General features: G+C 44.7%; 1 protein-coding gene across 2 annotated transcripts in view; it reads right to left on the reverse strand.

Annotated features, from left to right (window-relative positions):
• LOC143213454 (uncharacterized) overlaps window positions 1-22319 on the reverse strand; it is a 109317-nt gene that overhangs the window by 52110 nt on the left and 34888 nt on the right. For both annotated transcript variants that reach the window (XM_076433326.1, XM_076433327.1), the window contains exon 3: window positions 11810-11847. The gene's annotated coding sequence lies outside the window, so the exon portion shown is untranslated. The remainder of the gene's footprint in view (window positions 1-11809; window positions 11848-22319) is intronic.

Genomic DNA, 22319 nt, shown 5'->3' on the forward strand with positions numbered 1-22319 from the left:
GAGACGGAAAGGATAGGGTCAGATAGGCCGGCCTGTAGGAAGAGAGGAAAGACAGGGGCCGATCGGAGTGCAAGCGGGACAGCTTCCAGTCCGTTTCTCTCGAGCACGGAAGGGTGAGTCGGATGAGGAACGAAAAGGATCGGAGCTGGACCAGAGAGAGTACCGGCGGAGGTGGAGAAGGACGATAACGGGGAGAGAAAGAAAGAGAGAGAGAGGCAGAGGCGAAAGAGGAGGGTATAGAATGAGATATGCAGATAGAGAGTGGTCCCGAACGAACGGGCACCAGGGTGTAGTTGGGTAGAGAGAAGTTCAGGAACGAGGGAGAGGGACGACCGGGCCGAAAGAGAAAGAACCATTCGGTACGGAAGAGGAGAAGCAGAGGGTGCAGGAGAGAAACCGGGGGCGGAAGGGTGGACAGAGGAGAGGGACACAGAGAGTGAGAGAGGGAGAGCAAGCATTGCTGAAGCAAGATGGGACTACGCGGAAAAGAGACGCCGATGCAGGCGGTAGTGCGTCGAACGAGGAGGGGTAGGAACTGACCAAAAAAAAGGACGAACGCTTCAATTCATTGATCGCCCGACGGTCCGAGCGGCGACGCGCGGGCTAAAATAAAAAACGCGGCTAGGCCAGGTGGGGGTGGCGAGCTCTCTGCCAGTAGCACAGGTGGAGGTGGAGGACGAGCCGAAGGGCGTTGCGAAAAATCTCCGCGAAAAAACGTGCGCGCACCCAGCCCGTCGCACAAGCGCTCCCACGTCGCGTCGTGTGTCGTCGTCCTCGTGTGCCACGTCCTAAGAGCACAATCGCTCCGCAGAATGGAATCTACTCGGCACGCGGGGGAAGGGGTGGCAGAGACGTCCGAAAAGAGGCGAGGAATTTACCTACGACAGAAAATCAGCAAACTCGATCTAACGCGGACTCTCTTTTTCTAGATCGTTGCATACGTGTCCGCCCGGCTAGGCTAAGAGTGTCTTCTACCTTCCTCCCTCGTTCACGCGTGCGCAACGATCCTCTTCTTCTTCGTTTTTCGCAATTTCAGAACTGTCAGCTAATACGCGCGACTACCTACCAAGTACCCGGCTGGAAATCTTTTTTGATCTCGATAATGGAATCCGCTGGATAGGCATTGTTGCCGACCATTCGTTTTCGACCTTATCGTACGACTTTTTTGACACTTCGCCCAACCCTTTTTCCTGCCCGATTCCTTTTGCATATGAACGATCGTTTTATCTCTACTTCTCTCTCTCTCTCTCACTCCCTCATTCTCTCTCTGTCTATAGGTGATCGACTCGAGCAGACGGACGTTAATCACGGTCGCGGAGCGGTAAACAACGTTTAGCGTGAATCGACACTCGATACGGAATATTTTAACGATGATAAACGCGGCGACGATAATCACCTCGCTGTGTGCCGGCGCGTGCTTTAATGATGAATATTATTTATATACAAAAGTCAGCTGTGGAAGCGCGTGAACGCCGGAAATCGGAAAATTTACGATTTTGACGGGGACTTGTTGTTTTAACACTTGAGTGGACCGGTTCAGGCTTTTCAAGATCCTCCGCTTAGAAATGAAGACATCAAGACTTTTAACTAGAGATAGATATCTTTTCCAATTAAAGTATCCTACAAATAAGAAAATGTACTTTTCAAGTTACGAACGTCCAGGGAAATGTTTGCGCTTCGAAGTGGTTCGATAAAAGTGATTTTCCATCTTGGAAAGGTGGAAAGCAGGTGATCCGCGGGTACACCTGGCCGGGTGATCGGGTTGTGGGGTCGAAGAAATCCTCAAAGGTGGAAACGACAGCCTCGTTTGAATCTTGGAAGAGGCCGAAAAACGCACAATATCCTATTTTCCGTTCCACTCGAGCGGCTGGCGCGGCCGCAGACCTAACCCGAGGAACATCTGTATTTTGGGAAAGGCCTTTTTGCATTTTTGGAGACAGATGCAAATGAAAGGGTTCTTCCCGGATGGAAGAATGCAAAGGAATCGCGGCTTTGCTCTCTCGGCTGGGCCCTTTTGCGAATCCTTTTCACCGCGCCAGCTCACATTTTCCTCGTATATGATGCATCTGTCTCGCAAACAATATCCTGCGATTTCGCTCTCAAAATTCACTCGTGATTCGCCGCGGTCATTGTGCTCCCTGCTTTCTCTGTTTCTCTCCCTGCCTCTCCCGGAATTATATCTTACAGGCAAACCCCTTCGCCACCCTTCCGCAACTCTTTTAGTTTAAATGTACAGGATACGCGCCGGTGATACGTCCAATCTTCTGGAGGTAACCGTCTCTCTAAAAAATCTGCTTTTAACCTCTTTCTTCTCATAAAACAAGACTGTTCATCTGCTTATGCAGTAATTAATATTTTTTTCTTTGAGACACATTGTGAAAGTGAAACAATTTGCGACACTACAGAAAAAAGTTTGTGCCATATATTTTATAAAAAGGACTGACGGCGTTTCGTGCTAGTACTTTCGGCTGGCATTTTAAATTTCTTTGGGGCCAGTGCTTTGTTCTAGACGAATTAGCTCCGCGCCATTTAGCTGGAACGTTTTGATCGATTGTTTCCGAAGGAGAAGTGCAGCTTGTGGATATATTATTTTTCCCATTCGAGGCCCCGTCTTTCGAGTGTAAGAGCGATATTCGCGTGCCCTGACAGATGCGAGGAGATTGGGAGTGGTAAAGCACCCTTAGTCAGGGGCGCAGAAGAACCATCAGGTAATAAGGATCCCCGAACACGATTTCTCGACCGGCGCGTAAATTTTGCCCCGAATGTGACTTATTCAAATGTTTACCCATTCATGCCGCAGCCTTTCTTGTTGATTCCGTTTCCGAGCGTATCGCCCGAGGACACCCTTTCGCGGTGAGAGGATCAAATCAATGAAAATGCATCTTCCAGCTTAAACTCTACCGCATGCACTGAACGACCGAAACATATATCAACAGAACATTTAACGCAAAATTGGTTGGTTAATAAAACGTGCTTTTTGAGTCGCAATTTTTTCTACTTCCCGTAAATGAAGCTCGAAATAAAACTTCAAAATTGTTCAATGCGAAAAATATTAGGAGCGATATTGAATTGTAAGTGTTTTAATTGAGGTCTTTGGGAGAATGAAAATTGCTAATTTTACAGTTTGAGATTTATATTCGGAAACGACAACGCGCGCTGGTATGGAATACTTATCGCAACGGTATCTTCAGTGTAATAGTCAGTTGAAAGCGAGATAAAAGCTGTACGTAGCTGGACGAGCCTTGAAAAAAATTGGGAAAGACAGTGGCATTCGGGCTTTCATTAGCGTGTCTACTTGGGAGATTAGTACGCTTTACCGCGTACCTCTGTCTTTGTCTCTTTTCCTCGTTCGTTTTTCTCTTGAGAAGAAAGACATGCACTCGGCGGCTCGCAGCTTTGAGGATGGACTCTCGGACTTTGCTCGGTCTCTCCCGAGCCGTGCAGGGAGAGGCAGAGTGAAAGTAAGCCGGATCGAGGCTTATAGAGGATCCAACTGGACCGAGATATTTTCGCAAGTTATGAAGCAGCCAAGTTAAACACTTTTACCGTGTTTCGGGATACCTTGATTACCAGCTGCTGCGCACTTTTTTTTATTGAAGTACTGAATTTTAGTACAGCTTCCCGAAGCTTTGAATAAGTCATGTAAATAATTTGGGATTTTACTGATGAAACCACAATTGTTGCAGACGAAATAAGTTCACAGAAATATTATTTGCCTCGTTTCCTCATGGTGCAAATTTTTCGGTGTTTACCCATCGAGAAAGGAATGATGAATGAAACATAACGTGACTTGTACATTTTACAGGAAAGGGTAGCTAGAGGCTGCAACCCCTCGTATCCACTAAGAAGTAGGACAACAATAATGACTTGCTAGCGAATTTTCTGCATCCCTAACCAGCATGAGTATGTGTTATTTTATTGTTCAACTTATTAAAACTCTGAAGAAACTAATTTTTACTCAACTCTTTTTGATCACAACCACTAGTCATAATTTCTAATGAATATCTTGCGGAGACATTGGCTTGCTTTTGGAGACGTGTGTCCAGCTCAGGTATATTGCTGAGCCACAAAAACAAAGATCTTTTGAAGAGACTGGTGTTGTGGATGCCCGGGCGTCAATTACCACCGCAGTTGCGGGTACAGCTCGGGGCACAGGGATGATAAATCTTCGATTCGGCGAGGACTCACTTTAGGTGATCGGGACTCCTGCGAGACAGAGGGGGGGCCCTACGTCACCGTGAGCGGCAGCTGCCGGTACGTCATACTTTTTCTTTGTCTCAAAGGACCCTTCTCTTCAGTCGTCGGTGCTCTTTGGGGCACGGACGGGGGCCACGCGCCCGCGGCAGATGTTCCGCAACGCATGCCCCTTCGTTCTCTCCTGCGTATTACGTACTTATACTTGGAGCCCGGCCGTGCAAGGCGCACAACACGCGACCGATCGATCGATGCATATGCACGATTCTCGACGCGCGCCTCGAAGAATGCGAGCACCGATTGAAGGAGGGCCGACTCTTGACTCTTTGATATATTGCACGCATGCGAGAGCCAACCCCAACTCTACACGCGCGAAACCCGCGTTTTCTGCGAGCGCGGGAGACGTTCTTGCCCGCAAAACTATCGCTCGTATCCATCTGTCACGACTCAACCAGTCCCCGGAATCAGTTTCCGAACACCCGCCACCCATCGAATTATTTTTGGATGGTCATTCAACTATCTATTGATTTTTTCGGGCTGAGCGATTTCTAAGAAATTTATACCATTCGACGAATAATTTTGTACCTCCGATTAGAATGTGTTCTTTATTTTTGTTGGGGGTCAATAATTCAGATCCCTATCGATTTTGCGAAAAACTTCCGCCGCCTTTTACAATCTTTTATTCACCTGATCGCGTATCAGAACTTATTCTTTCATTAATTTTGTAGGAGGAGAAATTTAGTTACCACAGAAATTAAAATATTAATGAAATTAGTTTTTATATTATAATTCTGAGAAGTCGGTCATCAACTAATTAGTATGCTCTAATGAAAAAGCATGTACCTCATGATCTGAAGTATTAACTTCACAAAATTTAATGAACCCTCAGTATATTAATACAAGAGAATGAATGTATTTTATTTGTTTTATGGCTTGCTCGACGAGCTTCGAACGTCACCACAGAAGAAGTCTGGCTTTCGTCTCGCGCGACGTAAATGGTCTTACTAATCAGAGCAGAAATCACACACAGGCTTTCTGGGCGTGCTGAGGACAAGTAAGTGTGCGTGCATATATCTCCAGAAGCCGCCCAGCATGATAACACCGAGCCGTGCGATAAAGAACAATTTAACGGTCTTGTTAAAGATACGAAACACGCCTACTCCGATAAATGTGAGTCCCGACACAGTGGGACCATTTGGGATATATTAAAAGAAGCGAGTGTACTCAATTCATTCTCGCGAAAACAATATTACAGTACAACATATATGGCGCGCTTTAATATTTGCGTTTATTTCAACTGTGTTTGAGTGACAGTAACGCGCAATTATCTGCCTTCATACGAATTTCAATCTGTACATTTTCCGGTCGATATGGTTTTTAGTACGGTATGAACAATTTCCAAATTCTAATTTTATATTTTCATAGAATAGTATCTATACTGTTTTTGCCCATATTTAGAGTTTACAGAATTAAAAATGTTCTATGTAAATTCTAATTTTGCTGTTTATATCCAATAAGAAGATCTAAATTTATATCTCAAAGATATACAGATTACAAAATATGTAAAAAAGAATTAATGAATAGGAATTTAAAGAAATCTAACCATGGCTACCATCAAATCGTTAAGAGCCTTGGAATGGCGATAGTGAAAACTTACATTCCAGCGCAAGAAACAATAATCCGGTTGAAATCCACGGACGGTCCGTGAGTAACGAAACTTTTAATTACCCATTCTAATAAGGTTTCTTTCGTTGGCAGCTATTTTCAGATTCGAAGAAAAGGAAATCGTATTTAAGTAGAATTCAGGAAACTCGGTACCGGCAATTATCCATACCAGCCTTTTACTTCGTCGAACTTTCATCGGAGCGTAAAACGACCATAAGGGCCGCGTGACTTCAATTCGTCGTAGTACCCCGGTTAGTTCGCGACTTTCTCGAGCTTCCGGTTTGAAAAGCATCGACGTCTCTGTGGCGAGTTTCGACAGCCGGGTCGTGTTTTCGTCGATCGACTCGACCGGTTTCGAATAATTAATTACGCGGGAAGAATTAGTCGTCAGCGACGAGACGAGACGCGACGCGACGCGGCCGTGCATTTTCCATTTCGGGGCCTCCGCTTTGAGACAGAGAGGTTTGCCGAAAGTTCCGCAAAGTGGATCGATAACCAGGCATCCGGCGAACGTAAACTTTTCAATCAATATGGAGCCGGACGCGAGCCGGTGCGAAATTAATTTCGCGAATTGAAAAGGCGACCCTTCAGACGCCAATACAATTAACCGTAAAACCGAACTTCATATTTTATACTGGTGCCGGCGCCGCACACCCAGCCCAGTATCGGGCGCAAAATTGAAAGAGACAATTTTTGCGGCCGGGTACAATCGCGGCAAATGGAAGCTGCGGAAACGCAACGGCCTCGAATCGATGAATTACAGAGAGGCGATGTTTTCGCGCGCCATCGAAACGAAAATCGAGATAGAGACCCCCAATGTTTTGCTTTTGCGAGCCTGGGGGCGAGGAGAATGGAGCAATAGGCTTCTTTGGGGCGCACCTTGTCACACCTGACCCCAAATCTTCACAATTTTCTTACATTATGCCGAACTTGTGCAAATCATGCGTTATGCAAATCTTCATAAATCTGCTAAAATATAGTTTTTACCGTACTTTTTCTAGACCTAAAGTAAAATGGTGATTTTGATTCTCTGGGTCAAAATGGGCCCAAGCTCCACCGTTCAAGGGTTTGGCAAAAAAGAATTGAAATCCCAAAAAGAACGTAAATGGGAATGGATACCCCGAATATTTTGGTTTCAGCGAGAGGGGGTCGTACGAAGACACTTCTTCGGGGCACACGTCGTCACACCTGACGTCACATACTCGTTAGGGGGGCAGATGGCCCCCCTCTCAAGCGTGACGTTGGGCCCACGTACCTGGTGGCGTCTACCCATGAGGCCTTCTTCCTCTCCTCTCTCTCTGCTAGCCCCCTCTTTCTTTCGCCCTCTCTTGCTCCCCCTCGGCTGGTGGCCCATAAGGTAAAGCAAAATAAAAAAACTCCTGCCAAGGGAGTCCCCTTTTCCTCGCACACACGCGCAGCTGCTCAGGTAGCACGAGCTACTTCCACATTAGAGGACGGAACCGATGTGGGGTGCCTATGGCGTGCCCCATTGAAATTCCGTCTGGTCAGACGCCCGGCTGCTTCCTCACGTGGTGCATACAACACCGTTGAACAGGGGACAACCGACCCAGGAGGAAAAAGAGAAAGAGATTATTAAGGTGACGAACTTACGATCGATTTGCTCCGGCATTAGGATGAGCCCCCTCCGAATGCTCACCCCCGGGGTAATATTTTATTTTTGAGAAATGACTGCTGCGAAGCCCCTAATGCTCCTCGGTGCATCCGTGGCTCTGCGAGATTCGATTATCGACCAATTTAGCTCTGCTGTGTTCTTTTCATTTCTTTAATGCTGCCACTCAATACGGGAATTAGTATAAGAATTTAAGAACATTAGTACTCTATTTTCGACCTACCAAAACGACTAGGACGAACATTTTTACTTTGCATTATAAAAAATCCTCAACCAATTTATAACTGCTAGATTCGAGGAACGTTCACATATTTTAGGTGTTGACACACAATCCCAGGAACATCGATGTAACAATTCCATAGCGAGATTCGAAAAGCGTCTTTTCTCCGGGAAAATTGGCACAGCTCTTCCAGCGTTTAACAATATAATTGTGCTTTTGCGTTGAATCGGCAAGCCGTGTGCCCGGTACACTGTGCACAAAGGGCCCGAGGATGTTAAGGAAATTGTCCAGTCCACGACCCCCAGCGTCCATTCGCTCGACTCGAGGAAAAGATCCTCGGTAATTATGGCGGGGCACGCCGTAAAGGTGTACAAAGCGAGAAAACCGAGCGAAGTGAAGTTCCTCATTGTCCGGGCATATTCCGGTAAAGTGGCTTTGCCGTCTTAAACGGTTCCAAAGTGGCCAATAACGAGAAAGACTCGGCCACTGTAACGCCCCGGATACACAAGGGAAGAACTACAGGCCAATTTGTCGCCGCCGCTCGTAAATCCGTCCTGATAATTCCCAGCACGAGACATCCGGCCTTCCGGCTGGGCGTTGCGGGGGTGTTTCGTGTGGTAAACATAATGTCCGTCCTGGTCGAATCTTTTGTCCGGACTGTCTTTGCTTTTTCTGCGCCTCGAACGCGTGCCCGACGGTGCGCCCCTTCCCAAACACTACACCTGGAAAGTTTGCCAAATCGGGTCCGCATTCTAAGCCCGAATTTCGAGCCATTTGTAGCCGATTCTTTCTCTCTTTTTGCCTCTCACCCCTATCGATATGAACACGTTGCTATGAATGGCTGGAATATTTTTGTTTACTCTTCGTACAAGAGATAATACATACGTCTCTGAGGAAAATTGAACTTGGAGAAATAGCGTTATATTTTAATAAATTATATTTTTAAGAAACATCAACCCTCTACTATCATACCAATATATGGTCTAATAAAATATTTCAAAAAAGAACATACTAGATGTATAATATCAACGTCCTCTTCAAACTTTGATATCTATCGATAACTATGTACCTATAGAAGAAAGCTGTTCAATCCAATCGAATTCACCCAAGTTTCCCCAAAAGTATCAGACCGCTTTGCAGCGCATCTGCTCGGAAAGTAATCCAAGAAACGTTTCGAGACGCCGATTTTCGGTATCCGAGGTCGAACCCCGTTATGGCACGGAATCGCCTAACCCCAGACCTAACGCGTACCCCTCGTAGCTCATCAAGAGGTAGACGGGCCGTTGAGCACAAAGTGGCCGCCAGTAGGAAACAAAATTTGGTAACGTTCCGTATCTTTTATTCGGTCGCCCCCGCAATCTATCCGAGTTGGGTCATCGTGACAGATTGGTGGGCCCTCTCGACGATATCCGGCCCCAATTTCGGGGCTAGGGCGTTCTTCTAACGGGAGCTTAAAAACTCCCGCATTTAATGCGTTCACGATCCAGAAGCCGCAACTGCATCTTCTCTCCCCCCCTGGCGGTGCACAATGACTTTCGAACATATGTCGAACGACGGAGTTTCCTCGGCTGCATCGAGATGCGTTATTAACGCGTGCGGAAGGGGAGGAAACTGTGGCAGCGAAGGTAGGAGCATGTTAGATAGGTAGAAAGAGAGGGAGAGAGATGGTGAAGAGAGAAAAGAAAATCCATTTTCATGTCGAGATCGGTTCGAGGTTCTAGACACGTGGGTGGAAAGAGGCAGAAGAACGAGAAAGGTGCGGTAGGTCGAGCCATCTGGTTCTATCCCTACACACGATCACCTTGAGGGCCTTTTAAATCCACCAGAGACATGCACCTTGAGACCTGTCTGGGACGAGGACCCTCGAATGCTCGGCCCTTTAAAAATCGACCCTGAAACGAAGACACCGAAACCGTGCCCTTACTTCTGCTGGCTCACCTTAACAACCTCGAGGGTAGCCGCACCATGAATGGTCAGGCCTCTCTTTAGTTTTCGGTTAACTTGCTTCCATACAGATCATCTAGATCTTGTACCGCCGACCCTCAAGATCCGTGTTATACGACCGATGTTTTAGCAACCCCCCCGGGGCCATTTTCTGCTACTCTAATTATCCAAATTTTCCAAGACAATCCCAAACCACAGAAGTTAAATGAATATGCGTTTAGTCATAGCTAAATTGCGGATTTCATTTTCTGCTCATTAAAGATATTGATAAAAAAATTACATTTCTATTTAATATCTATTTTCATAATTTTTACAATATTTCTAAATAGGCGTAATACCGTCAATGTTTTTAGTTTCACTTATTCTGTTTTGTTATAAAATCCAGAGTCTATTAATTACATTTCACTGAAAAATTTCGTTCATCACTGGCTTGATTTTAATTGTTTTTATGCTGAATCTTCCTTTGGATTAAAATTTTGCAACTCAGCGTCCACGTTTTCATTTATTTCATTACATCAATGCGGTATCTGAAATATCTATGGTGAAAAGAAAATGAAATGTTTTTAAATTTTCACGTGCCATAAATGCATAATTTTGCGCGACGAAAATTACTCGCATACAAGTACGTTTATTTTTACTCCTATAAAAATACTTTAATGAAAACTATAATAAAAAAACCATAATAAAAATGATATAGAAACAGCTAAACTGAATTGTTCTATTTTAGTTTCACCACTGTTCCGTATTACAGAACATTTTCCAGTGTTATGCAATTTTCGAGCAACTTTGTGCACACAGAGACCTTTCAACGTCCCTCTATCCGACTACTTTCAGCCGAACAACAATGGCCAGCGGATCTTAAGCTCTTTATACATCCTAACGTCACAGTGCATCGAGTGACGTCGCGAAGGTGCACGAACGACCCCGGGTTGCATCGTCAGCCTATTAATACCATGATAGAGAGCCGAGAGGTAACGTGGACGCGCTGTTTACCATGAAAATCGGCGGATCGTTGACGGTCCGCCGACAAAGGGGAAATTAATTTGCAAATCGTTCTTGATACGGATCAGGGGAAAGGATCGTCCGTCTCTGGTCGATACTGCACACTCATCAGCTTAAGTCCTTCGGTATCGAGAACGTGACGAGACACGACGAGACGAGACGAGACGAGAGAACGACAGAGTCGAGACAGGAGGATGCGCCGTTGACAAAGAGGCCACGGAACAAGACAAATACGAACGTGAATACGTAATCTTCGAGTGGATATCGGGAGAGAGATGAAAAAAATTGCAAGTTCAGATGCTGCTGTAGCAAGCATTTCTGACCCGTATATCTCGGGCTGGTAATTCTCGTTGCCCCGGTCCGGGCACGCGATCCCAGGGTGCATGCACCCTGTCTACTTTTGTCTTCTTGCGCCGGCTTGAGCTGTGGCTCTGTCTCTGCCGTGGTCTCTGTCGCGGGACCTCCTCTGTGTGCAGGGGTGCATCCCGCGGACCCGGTTAGTATGCACTTCCGTCGACGTGTGCGCCGATCCGCGAGAGAAGTAGCCGAGCTACCACCAGAAGGAGGATCTCCGGGGCTAGGGACCACGAGGAATAAGGGTAGCAAAGCCGGAGAAGGGCGCGGGGGGTGGCATGCGACCCGTGGGGGATGGGCTGACAGTGAGACTTTTATTAGGGAAGGAATCAGCAAGCATGATTATGTACCTTAGAGCGTCTCCACCTCCGTTTACCAGTTCCGAGCCCATTCCCCATCTACCCCCTATCTTCCTCTCTTTATCTATCTCTCTTTATCTTTCTCTCTGTCGTCTACCACCCCCAATGTGTACGTCTAACCGCCCTTCTTCATACTCCGTCTCCGCCACCGCGCTATCGCCACTGACATTGCACTACGACGAAGACTACCAAGCTGCCACACCGTCGTCGCAGCTGCATTGTCAACCCCTTCCCGACCGTCAGCCGGCTCCCCGCGCTCATATATGTACGCAGTGGCGTAGAACGCTGAGGAATCGACGACGATGCACAATGCCGGATCGGCTCCCTTCAAGGTGAGCTTTGTCGGATCCGTTACCGCTTCACGTGGATGCAAACCGGTCGCGATTCGGTGCATTGGGGATTCAAATAGCGGCTAATCTTTTTCGAATACTGACTACTTACCAGGAACGCTGCCGTGGCGATGCGAAAGATGCTGTCCCCTGAAACAGACCAAAACACGAACCTCTTAGAGACTGATCGTTCATCTGTACACCCACTCACTTGCAATTATGTCAGACTAAATATTCTACGCCATAAATAATTTACAGTAGAACTTTATAAAAAAGTATTCGAATGTATGAACATTCCTTCATATTTAAAATTGTTTTATAATAGTGTATGATAGATAGGTGAATCATGAAATATGGAAATCCTCAGGATTTATCAAAATGTATTAGGTTGGCAACCTAAATTCGCGACCTTTTGTTACGTAATTCTTTAATGTATTATTATAACCTCATTCAGTCACCATTCCTCTAGAACTGTATATAATTAGGAAGCTCTGAATTTTGCGATTAATTCGATATAAACTACTCGTGCTGAAGAAATACATATATAAATGATTTTGCTTGAGAAAATGTGGAGGTCGCGAACTTAGTTGCTTAGTAATATTAAATAGGTAATATTACTTATAATTTCTATTTACATCTATATAACCTATCATTATTTCCAATTTTACTGGAAATAGAATGAACGGATTAGAATCGTAATTATTATCTCATAAGCGTTTTGGATGTACGCTAGCTTTCTGGGAGAAATAAGCGAGGGTGTGATCTTTTTGCAGAATATTTTGAAGAGCTTTGGATGATCGTGATCACCAGCAGTCACTAAATTCGTCGTCCGGCGCAGAGAAGCGCATAGCCGGAGCCGTCCTCCACGAAATTTGCATCTCTGCCTCGCCAATGCCGCCCAAGGCGATATTGTCGTTACAATGAAACCACCCCCGAAAGCTCGCTACCACCCTCGATACACACGCCGGCACACAGGGCGATGTCATGTGCGCGTGTCGCACTCGAACTTTCGACTCGAACCACAGGCGCGAAACTTCGCGAATTCTGATCACGCATACATCGGCGCACACGGGCGAACAAAATTTTATCAGCCCTTTTTTTTCCCCCGCCCGAGCCGCGCCTCCGAAAACACTGAAATCCTTTCGAGAGCGCAGCAGCGTCGAGAAAATTTAGTCCCGGCTCGATCAACTTTTTAATTCGGGCTTGACAGTGCAGAGACCGTTTTGCGAGCCCGTGTATTACCACCGGGGAAAAATAGTTATTTAACCGTTTATAAAGTGGAATGTTTGATCGGGACCGTGGGATTATTTTAACATGATTTTTAAAAATAAATGCTCCTGTAAATATAAACCCTGCTGAAGGACGAATTATTTTAGTCGCCGGTGACTGAGCTAGTTGATCACGAAAATTATAATTATCGACTTTCCCTAAGACGTAATGCAAGTCTATGGACCGAAGAAAAATTTCTGTAAATATGAGATGAGATGAGAAAATATTTTTGCAAACGGTGTATTCCAAGTCGGAATAGTTCCAAAGTACCGAAGGATCACTGCAAGGGCGATATTTCAACGTAAACTCTTCCGTTCGCGTCTCGACGAAACTGGATTCTCGCGTGTCATCAATTTCCCGAGTCGGGGAGCGAATTTCGCGAAACAGAATGCGTCTTTGTGGCCGCTATTCAGCGTTCCAGCAAAGGATGCACCGAGACAAGGCATCGGAGAGGCAGCAACGGAGGTTCAGAGGGTGTGGGAAAGGAAGAAGGATGAGACTAAGGAGGTCATAGGTGTGAGGAATAGTTCGACGGCAGTATCTGAGACAGTTTCGGCCGGCAAGACTTAACAAATAGGCAAAGTTTTGTACCCGAGGATAACGGGGGCCGGTGGATTCCCCGGTGCCACCACGACATCCTCTCTCTCCTCTTTGTTCGCAAGTTTATGATGTATTAGACGTCTCCCGTCGTTCTCTCGCGTTCCTTTCCTTCGTTCCAGGAGCCGCGCTTTTCGGCTGACCAATTTATACGGCACCGGCAGTTAAGACGAAACTTCCGAAGGCGAAATTAACTCATTCGAATGCGTTTCAACTATTAGCTGAATATCATTTTCGACTAGTGCATTCAAATTCAAACTAGCTTTTCAGAAAGGTGAAAAAGGAAGCTTTGGACAAAATTGTTCATTCAATTTTTCTTTTAAGTAATCAACACCGGTAATTAGTCTGAATAAAAATTCCGGAAGAAGAATAAATAAATATCTATTTCCTCATGAAATGACTTTTTCCGGCTAGATCACCCCCGTTTGTTCCATTGCGGAGCGGAAAAAAGTTGAGAAACACTGCTCAGACAGAAGCCCACCCCCACCAATAATTTCCCGATAAACTGGTCTGTCGGCGTGTCCTAAAATATTTAAGCTTCCTTTGCCATTCGAATTCGAGGTTCTACGGGTGCGTCTGGCATCGTTCCGTCGTGAAATAGCGGTTCGTTCTGCGTTCGGCAGGTAAACGCGCGAATTCCATCGTGCTCTCTCGCCGACATCAAAAGTTCCGTAGTCCCCATGGAGCGTCCGTTTGCCGTGACCGGGGCCACGCAGACGCGCTCGCTGCCCCCAGGATTAATAAACTTTGTCGCGTCTCGGCTTACCCCGTTGGCTTAACTCTACACGGGGAAAATCAATACGCGATACATACACACACGTACCTCTCTCTACATATCCCAGAGGTCCGTTTCGACTTGTCGCGCTATCTCTCTTTTATCTCGATCGTATTTCATTGTGTATCGGCGGGTGCGTGGGAATACACGCGTAGCGCCGTGCGTCTGCCCGTGCCCGATCACGCATTTACAAACGCACGAGTATATGTATATAGGTCGTCGTCGAACGACGTTACCCTGACGCCCACACCACTGTCCCGAGACACCCCCAGATCGACCAGAGACCTCTTCAGGGTGACAGATGGCCCGATAGACAAAGAACTTGGCCGGCTGCCTTCCCCGTTGCGTAACTCAATAAAAGGAGATTCAAAGTCGATCTTCGGACGATCCACGAGCACCGTCGTTCTCAGAGGGGACCGATGGGGTTGAAAATCAAATATTAACAACTCGATGGTCTTTGGAAGATCCCAAACTCTCTCTCTCTCTTTCTCTCTGGTTGTTCCCTCTCCTCGTACCCCGCGGTTCTTATCGTTGTTCTCGATCGTCGATTAGGCACTCCCCTCGACGACACCAGGTCTAACCAGAGGGTACTCTTATAGTCTGCTCCACGACGATTAGACGATTACTAGACCCCCTCTATGAAACCTCGTTACGACACTCGGTATTGGATAGAGAATTAGCTCCGGGGTTGATCGCGCTTCGAATATTTCGATGTTTTCCGTGTTTGTTGCAACAGTCCCGTTCGCCGAAAGTTCCACTGTCTCTGTGTTTGTATTTGCCGCGGTTGTAATTGATAGTTTGCTCCCATTTTGCCAAATTGTTCTCTATTTACATGCGTCACAAATATTTATTAAGCGGCCGGCACCCCGCTCCGCTACGAATTTTATTCGGTAACTCCGACGAGATTATTGCGGTGGTTCGAGGTTCATATGGACCGTTGACGAGACGAGTTTTAATACACAAGTCAATTATTTTAATGGTTTATTAATAGACAGCGGATTTTATGCATTTATGACAAAAATGAGTTAGTGTCATTTAAAACAGTAAAAACATCAGAAGAATTTTAAAATACTATTATATTCTTTTCAACCTATTAAACATATTAAGAAAAAAAATGAACTCCTGTTTCACTCCAGTTTGCTGCACTTCAGGCATACAATTTTTATTTTGCATAAAGATCCGCTGTGTACTTATTAATAAAAACTATAATTATTATCTATATAAATTAATGTTCGTATTTTTTCTTCGTATTTGATTTACGTTTATATTTATGTTTAATGTAAATGTATGTATAGAAGTGAGAAATTGTGGGAAGATTTTCGCCACATATACGAAAAAGGTAGTTTCGATGTGTGAGATTACAGTTCTCCGTCTTACGGTCCACGTCCGATTAAGGCACTGACATGCATGAACGACACGCACACGTGCGCGCATACAGAAAGGGGCGTTGCGTCGATGGGTGGCACAATGGGCACGTGGCAGAATCTAATCATCTCACAAGACTCGGGGAGAGCTTGTATTTTTTTTTTAAGTTCTGTCATTCATCGTGTTAACTCGGTGGAAATTCATTAATTCGTGCTGGCCAGGTTACTATTATTTTCTCGCGCGAATTGTTGTTTGTGAGAACGTCTGGATAAGCAACTGTGTCCATGCGATTTTTGTTTCAATCCATACTACTGTGTCTAAATTTCTTTTGTTGCACGAGATTGTGTCTGACATAGTTAGAGTTTTTCTTTTCTGAGAATATAAAATCCTAATTAAATACGAATTTACATCGACCTGTAGGAACAAAAATATTTGTATAAAATATGTTTGTCAAAACGTGAAAAGTAGGAGCAACTTGAGATGTGATCAAAATCAGCATCTTTGTGTTAAGGCCACCGAATATATTTTCAGCAAACTTGTGTATTTGGAGCGGACGTATTTTTACCGTAACAAAAAACCTATTCTCAGCCATTGTATATCAGTATCGAAGTCGGTATCCGATGTATCGCGCAATTGATTAAACCGATATCGTGTCTGTAGCTCGTGCATGTGTCTGGAATTGTGCTCGGAACACGTGACCTCTCCGCCTCAAGAGACGCCCCTTTCATCTAATCGTTGCAGCAGTAATGGATTATTTCAATCAAAGAATTGAGGGATCGGCGGCGTTCTTGGCAAAGCTGTGACAATCTCTCATCACACAGCACATAACAAATTATTTAACAATTTTTTCGATTACTTTTAACTGTAAGTAGTACATATTTACACTGATTTAATGAATGCGTACAGATATCGTGAAAGGAGATAAAGTAAATTTTATTAAAAATATTTGTTTTCGATATTAAGAACAATGGGAAGAGAATATTTCGTGCCTATAAAGCGTTTTAGCTTCTAATAGCCAATTGCACGAGTCAGGGTTTATGGCTGAACTTGAACAAGATTTATCTAGCTATTACAGTAAATATCCTGGAACGGGACTCTCGGTTCCTTACAGGAAGGATGAAGCAACAAGTGGCTTCTTAGCTCGAGCAATCTTAGTTCGATGTTCAACAAGTGTTTTCCGAATGGATGCATGTCCTCGGAACTCCTTCAAGGAAGTTTAACAGGTCCACCCTCGATTGACACAATCTGTCTACACAGTGTCCTCATAGTTCTCTCCTTCGAGACAGTACTTCAATCCTTTTATTGAATTTCCGCAGTTTAAAATTATTTTATACATGTTTATAAAAGTCGTAACTCGCATTCATTAATGTTATGTTTCTCTATAAATCTATAATCTATAAATTCTCTATAAATCTCTATTGTAAATTGTAGATTTTCATTGAATGTATCATAGGAACGTATTCCACACCATTCCTAGAAGAGCCAATTTTTAATTATGGTGGTGACGATTATTTTATCTTTCGATTCTTGTGAATCATAATCTCAATTTACATCAAGACTGATACGCCCCGTACACGTCAATACAATTTGCATCACTTCTCATGGCTGCCTTATTTTATTTACTTTGCTGTTGTTATCAGAGAAGTATCCAGAATTTATTAATAAATTCCATTGCATCGGTTCCGGGAAATGCGGAGGCATAGAAGGAAAAGTCGATAATATCCGAGCGACAGAACCGCCAAGAATAGAATTCCTTTATCTCGGAATCCAACGTGCGTCATTTGTTCTGATAACTGTTTCGATCAGGTGTGGGGAAGAATTATAATTGCAATTTCGCCGCTTTACGTAACTCGGAAAGGAAATCGTATCCTGATCGCAAATAAACAACCCACGCGAATCAATCCTCCTTCGTTAAAGGGAATATTCTCCTTTCGAGGGCCACAAAATCAATTCTGAAAGCGCAACTTCACAACAGATAAAAATGTTGACAATAAATTCCCAAGATGCCACACTGAAGATAATCGTATATTAGGTAAATACAACATAAATTGTGGAAGCGATCCGAAGAGGTGTTCAATAAACATTTATCGTTCAATAATTTTAATAAATTTAGGATAATACTCAGGTATAAGTACTTAAATGATTTTAATGCTTCTACCAATTTTTGTTACGTATAAAAATGTATAAAATCGGCGGTCATAATAATTTTTCATCGCAAAATTCTATGAGAACGATGACACCGGAGTAAACTACCTTTTGATTCACGCTCTCCAGAAGGGAAAACGCATGAAAAAGTATGCGTGTCCCCTCGGTGGCAGCGTTATCATAGTTTTTCCTGTGGCTGCGAAACAAAACGCTCCTAACCCACGAAAAGGGGAGAAAAGCTTGACGAGGGAAAGGGGATCGCCGGATTCGCGTGCCGTCTCTAAATAATAAAATAAAAAGCTCGACCCTCTAGATCCTTGGCCCAGGCTGAATCCCAACAGCAACAAGTTGATATCTTGTTCCCTCGAGGGCGCCTCGGGGGTAGGAGGACGCTGCCTCGAGGCGAGGCGGGGGATGGTGAGGCAGCCTCGGCGGTATCGTCATAAGAAAACGCTTTTCGTTTCTTTTCCCGAGGCCACCCTCTCATCCCACTGTTTGTCTCTTTTCATCAACAGGTTTCCCACCGTACCCTCCGGCCCGGAAAATCTTCGGAGGGAAGTTTCTCGTCCGTGAAGGGGCTAAGAAAACCCAGGCTTGGCTACGAAGGGAGGGTGGACCTCCTTGAGGATCAGGAAGCGACTAACTTGTAAGATGTAAAAGGGATGGTGTTTCCTTAGGGGCTGGCAGCCGCGAAGACGATTCAGGGCTCCACCCGGCGTCTTGAAACCTGTTGGAGTCACCCCCCTTCTTCGTGGAATAGGATGAATGATACTTCCTTATTGGAAACCGGCCGTTTTATGGCTCGTGAACAGCCATCCAAAGCTTACAAATCGCTTTAGGCCAATCAGCTTACGTTCAATTACTCGCGCGTTACCAAATCCTTATTCATTTTGCGCAATTTATTTTGTGGAACCGTTGCTCGTAGTATAGACATTGTGTTTGACTAGTATTTATTTATTTTATGAAAACTTTACCCATAATATATATTGCAATAGGAGATATCGGTCAATAAGCTTATATTAACCAATTATTTACATATAATTGAATCTTTAATTATTTCAGACAATTTATTTCAGCAAAACTTTACTCGTAACACAGGCATTATATTAGAATAATGTTTATTTGTTTTATGTAATTTATTTAATGGATACTTTACTCATAATATAGTCAACTTATAATAAATTATTCACACGCGTAATTTATTTTATTGGAACGTTGTTCATAATATAGACCTTTAAGTAGTATGCAATCTTATTTATTTTGTGGAAGCTTTACTCTTAATGCAGACAAGCTAGTACTTCTCATGAATTGCCCATTTTCATCCTTCAGAGGTCTACACCTCAAGTTCCACAAAACGTCAAGGCACACCCCCTCGTCGCACCTATTACCGGTATCGACGTTAAACAGGGTCTCACCTGGAACTTCCGGGACGGCATGCCCCACATTGGGTTTTCTCGTTCTACCAGTGCGTCGGTGAAATGGATCGGTTCCACCAGGTCGCGAAACCGTGAGCTTTTCAGTGGCGCGTGACTTTTAGCGGAGCGGCTGCTGTTCTTTTTGTGCGGTGATCCTCTTCCTCGAGGAGCGGCCATTGTGTCGCCCGGCCGGGAATAAATATTTAACAAGCCCCAGTGTCGTACTGTTACGTCAATATGGAGGGCCGATGTGTCCTTCCGGCGGGGAACGAGCGAAAGGAGAATATCGTGGATGCACTCGATCACGTTCGCTCTCCGTTGGAAAAAAGGGCGCCGCCTCTCCGGGCGCTGGCTGCGCGCACGTCAGAAAGGTGCACAGGGATCCATTCGGATATATTCAAAATATGCAGAACACCGGCGGCCCGCTCGGCTGCACACCGACAAAAGAAAACAGCAAACCGCGGAGATAAAGAAGAGAGAGAGGACCCCCACCTAGCTCCGAAACGCGGGGACGGAAAAGTATGGGGGTGGCAACTGGGGGACTCGTCGTCGAAAATAAGCAGCAAAAGTGGAGGAAGAGATCGCCGATTTTGTTTGCCCACAAAACGCCGTAAACACGAGACGACTGGCATTCATCGGCTGCTAGACAGACAGCCACCTACAAGCAGATGATGAACCTTCTTCGAGGTTTTTCGGATTAGTGACAGGGCGGATGCTACAGACAGAGATCGCAGGGCCGCCCCCGATGGTAATTCGAGATGATGCTCCTCTTTCTCAGCTGCCATTCGGCAGATGTCGAAATTGCTCCGCGCCACGGAGACAATGCGCCAAGGATAATCGATTTAATTTCCGTGCGTGCTCGCAAGTTGACGTGGTCCGACGAAAATTCGAGCATTTCGATTGTCCCGTTGTCGTCCCGCGACCAGACACCCCATTCACCGCGCGATCGAGCCTCACTCGAACTCTTAGCATGATATTCAATCGTTTTGTTCGGCAGAACGGAATTGGGAGAATCGTATATTTCAGCATTCGATCAAGCACGGAATTTTCATCTAGGAATTATTGCTCGAAGTCGTGTAACGAAAGTGCAATAGGGTCGCGATTATCCAAAGTTTTGGTGTCCGAAGTTTTCGATTTATTAGAAGTATTGATGTATTAGTTGTATTACTAGATGTAAGATAGAGATATATTGTAAATAATCAACAAATTCTCGAGGGGCTACGAATGAATTTATACAACTAATATCTTCAAATTCTGCAATTGTCCACTATCTTGAATCTACTACAGGTTCATATTAACAACGTGTATGGTACAGTGTATGCCCACAAAATTGTGACGCCTTCATAACACAATTTCTCGTTTTGTCCTTACTGCAAACAACAGGTGCAGCGTGTTTTAATTAAACCATTCTACGGAAATTAAATTTCATATTGGAGCGATCCCGTTTTGCCTATAAACTGTCAATCTTTCCCCCGAGAACTTTTAAATAACTCTAACGCGTGGAGTCGATCGAAACGTTTTTTTTTAAAAGCACAACGTCCAAAAACGCCGAAAAAGTTTAAATACATATAATGGTGTGCTATTTCTAAAACGACAACATGAGAATTTATAAGAGCGACATCGACCCTCGATTATCCTTACTAATGGAACATTCGACTAATAGGACAGTTGTTTAATTTCCGTGCTGAACCAGATCCTCAGTGAGCATGCAATAAATATATGAATTGTTTAAGATTGTGAAGTGGTTTCCGGTCACATTAGAGGTGGTTGTTGACTAGAAGAGGAATGATTTACAATCCTAGGTGAAATACAATTTATAATTATATTTATGTTGTCAATATATGCCGATTTATTTGTGGAGTGAATTCAGATATGAGAGGTCCGGATAACGGAAGTTCTGCCGTATTTGTCGAGGTTTTGACACGTCGAACAAAATTTGCAAGATCGATGTGCGGATTAAGCAGATTCCGAGAGCCCCGAGGGCATTATCTCGGTTTCCACATAATTTCCTCGCGCCGTCAATTTTCCTCAAGACTACGAACCCTTCGTCGCACGTTTCAACACCCCGTGGGAAAACAAAGGTGTCACTTCTTCAAAGAGCTCTTAGCTGCTCGGTATCTCCTTCCGCCTCTCTCGCTTTAAGGGCTCGCTTTTCTCGCATCCTTCCGCCCGGAAACATCTCCGGTCGCGTGCCTTTTTGTCTCGTTTCCTCGCACCCCCGTTCGGGTCCATCTATGTCACTCTATAGATTTTATCCCGACTATCTCAAGATTCTCAGGCGGTGAACCCCACTAAACTTCGGCTCTCTCTCTCTCTCTCTCTCTCTCTCCTCTTTACTCTTCGCCAAGAAAGCACTTTATCTCCATAGAGGGGTTGCTCCAACAGGTTACAAGACTTCGAGAGTTCGGCGTTTCTTAGAGACGCCCGTTTCCCGAGGAAATCTCACCCCCCTTATTCTTTCCCTCCTTCTTCTCTCTATCTATCTCTCGAAAGAATTTCTTAGTTCACAGCAAGTGCCTGCTAATTACCCCACCCTCCGTGTTGATTTTCTCGGCTCGTTAACTGCCGCGCCAGCTAAATGGAGCTTGAAGAAAGTAACCTACCAAGTTCCTCTTGTTGTTCTTGCGCTCCTCAAAGAATGTTTGTTCGCTGGTTATTTATGAATTATGGAATGTTCAGCGCGCTATCCGAGCACGTAGAAATTACCGCAGATGTTAAAATAGTCTGCATTAATTGCAAGATATATTTTTAAATCTTTTAATTTGTTTACTGTTTCAAGGGAAACAGGGTTTCCTTTATATCTATAAAATCAATAAAAATTCAGTTACGCGTGAATAATTTAAATTTGTTTATAATAACTGTGTGCAACCTTTCTTTCTCGAAACGGCTACCTCGCAAAGCAACGCGGAAGAAACCTACGCCCGATCCCGTCACATTAACATCCGAGTTTTCAATATCTTTTGAACCTGTATTAGGGGGGAGTTTCGGTAGGTGGAGACAAGCGTCGAACGCGATTACTCGACTGTGCATGTCCTCGATGAAAGGGCGCCTTATAT

Source organism: Lasioglossum baleicum, chromosome 11 (assembly GCF_051020765.1).
Source record: "Lasioglossum baleicum chromosome 11, iyLasBale1, whole genome shotgun sequence".
Taxonomy (NCBI): Eukaryota; Metazoa; Arthropoda; class Insecta; order Hymenoptera; family Halictidae; genus Lasioglossum; species Lasioglossum baleicum.